The sequence below is a fragment of the Orbicella faveolata genome, unplaced genomic scaffold (genome assembly GCF_042242905.1).
Source record: "Orbicella faveolata isolate gen_17 unplaced genomic scaffold, um_ofav_v1 contig_14, whole genome shotgun sequence".
NCBI classification, from domain to species: domain Eukaryota; kingdom Metazoa; phylum Cnidaria; class Anthozoa; order Scleractinia; family Merulinidae; genus Orbicella; species Orbicella faveolata.
In genome coordinates, this window is record NW_028301541.1 from 17,797,501 (window position 1) to 17,800,416 (window position 2,916).

Genomic DNA, 2,916 nt, shown 5'->3' on the forward strand with positions numbered 1-2,916 from the left:
AGGGTCTTTCACGATCAACAGATCATTAAACTGTCAAATTAAAAAAATCAATCAACTTTTATTGGGTATTATTTACAGAATTAATTTACATCAGTATTATAATTAAATAAATATGGCTATAGAAAGACTAAAAAAATATGTGTGTGGTAACCAGGGTATAGGGTAGCAATTGGCTTTTGAAGTGGTTACTACAATGTTAAGAAAAATGCAGAGAGAAAAAATAAAAGTCCTGTGCCAGTTGTTATTGAGTGGTTATATATGTGTGCTGGGGGATTCCATAATAACTCTGCAACAATTTTAATTAGCGTATTTGGAACATCTAATGAGGATTTTTGTACATTCAGGCTTGAGAAAAGGCTGCAGACATTACCAAACTAGATATAGGGCTATTCCCACCATTTTGTCCCCCATCCCCCACTGCTTTTGTTGATATAATTATTATATTCAGTTGTTTTTGTTCATTTTTTACCTTTCAACCAGCTTATATAAAGCCTAATCTTTTGGGCGCTTTCAACAACAACAACAATTTATTTCAGTATTCCCATATGAGTACATGGTGTTACCAAAAATATAATACAGCTAAAATGATGTAACTATAACATTAGTATTTGGCATTGGTATACATGTAGAGGTGCTTGATGTGAAGAGAGTGATTCATATTTGTGTGCCTCAATGTACATTATGGAAGATTTTTTTTAGGAAAGTGCATGAACAAAATGAATGGGAAATAATGCAATGTCATTGCTCTTTTACAATTCATGTTTCTTAATGGTAATAAGGCTCTTCAGCCTGTTATACATGACCATGTACAGCAACAAATCTCGAACGCATATTTTCTACGTCTTGAGGTTGATCAGAATATCAACCACATAGCTTTACTATTAATGATGGTTCTATCTCCATCTCCTTTTTTCCAGTATTATTTATTGAACTGCAAGAGCAACATTCCTATTTGAATTATCCGTATATGGTCATCCTTCGAGGAATTTATGTAGCACTATTACGGTCTGAAAATTAACAAAGAATAGTAAATAATGGCAGGAAATAAATAATCTTTCAAAGGCTAACAAAAAGATTATGACATTTTTCTTATGGGGATATTAATGTAACTCTGTACACCTATAATGTTTGATTTGTTTTTAGTAGAGATAATTCCCACATTACATTTGGACACCCACTAGTCTGATGATTCGTTATCAGTTATACATGTATAAATAATTGTCTTTTCTATTTGTTCACAGTTATTTGCATGGATGATAAATTATTGTTATTTAATGATTAATGTTATTGTGACGGAACAAAGTTTTGCTAGTTGCAGTTGCTTCCTAACTAAAGTGGGGAGAGAGGAAAGGGCCTCAAATTTCAGCTATGGTTATCTATGATTATTTTCCTTTACACATCATTTCTGCAAGTAAATTATTTAAAAAAAAAAAAATTTGAGTGGAGGTTCTAAAGCAAACTAAACTCTTACCGGACCACAAAAGGTTTGTTCTTGTTTTTGTTGGGGGGAGACTATAGGGGAGGTCTCAATAATAAGAGAGGGGAGCTAAGAAAACAGATATTATATATATCTATAACGGTAGAAGCTTCTTAACAGATGGTAACATATACGTACATAACAATATGTGGAGGAAACAAACCAAATTTCATGTTCAGACCATTTGCTACATCATCCAGGTACGTAGCAGAGTATTATAACACAAACCTTTGACTCGTTTTGGCAATTTAATATCAACAAATTTTGGACTGCTAGAATCTGATCTGCTTGATCTTTCAGAGAGAAAAAAACACACTCACCTTCGGATTTCCAGTGCCACATTTGCTTAGCAAGAGTGATATTTCTTCGTCTTTTCACCTGGCTCTAAGTTTCCTTTTGAGCTTTTCATAAAGGAAGACAAACGTTACTTGAAACCCACTGCCGATTCGAACTTAATTTTATGATTTCTTGGGGTATGGTCAGCGACAAAGTAATTGTTGTATTAGCTGGTTGATGCTCAGTCTGAGTATTAAACGTTTCTTCCCACCTTCTTGGCTTGCTACAACAAAGGACGATGATTACGATCGAGAATGACATCGTTGCAGGCGACGTACTTCTTTGGTTACGTGGAAACTTAAACGATTCCTTCGGATCGATCGGAAAAGGTCACCATTTGTTTTCCTTTTCTTTTTCGTGAAGCGCGCCTGAGTCAACGGAGCGAAGGTGCCGCCATCCGGGCCGGAAGTAAAATGGAATGCGTGGAGCTTTGTAATTTTCATTTGTGCTGCGTATTCATTTTTTGTCAGCCAATGAAAAAGTTCGAATTTTTTGGTGTGTCCAGAGCTACTCGTCAACGACATTTTAAGACGAGTAGCACTGGGCTCGAGAATGTTGCGGTCCGGGATGATTTGCAGAGTAGGGACTTTAAGCAGCGGGAACGCGGACGGCGACGGGGACGCCGAAACCTGTGAGAAGGCTGGGGAGAGAACGCCGTTGTGGCGGGAATTCACAAACATTAAGCAGCACCGTCGGAAACCGCGGTTTCGGCACTGTCAAGCGTATTGACATTATTGATATTCGTCCTCTGTTTATCGGGATGAACTAGGATGACTTCATTGAAAGGAGTTCGCAATCAATTCTTGATAATCCACGATGAAGGTGTGTTAAACGATGACGAACTTCTACTCTTGAACGATTTAAACCGGTCTATTAAATGATCTCGACCAACTTTATGATTCCTTTCCTGATTTCAACTTCGATGGTTTGAAGACGACGAGTACCTGTCCGAATTTCGCTTCCACAAACGCAACTTGCCCCTTGGCCCCCTTCTCGCTGAGTTGTACAATGAAATAAATGAACTTATTACCAGCAGATGTTTAATCAGACTGGCGCGACAAATGCAAATCACTGTGCCGATTGATAAAGATCTATAAAGTAAA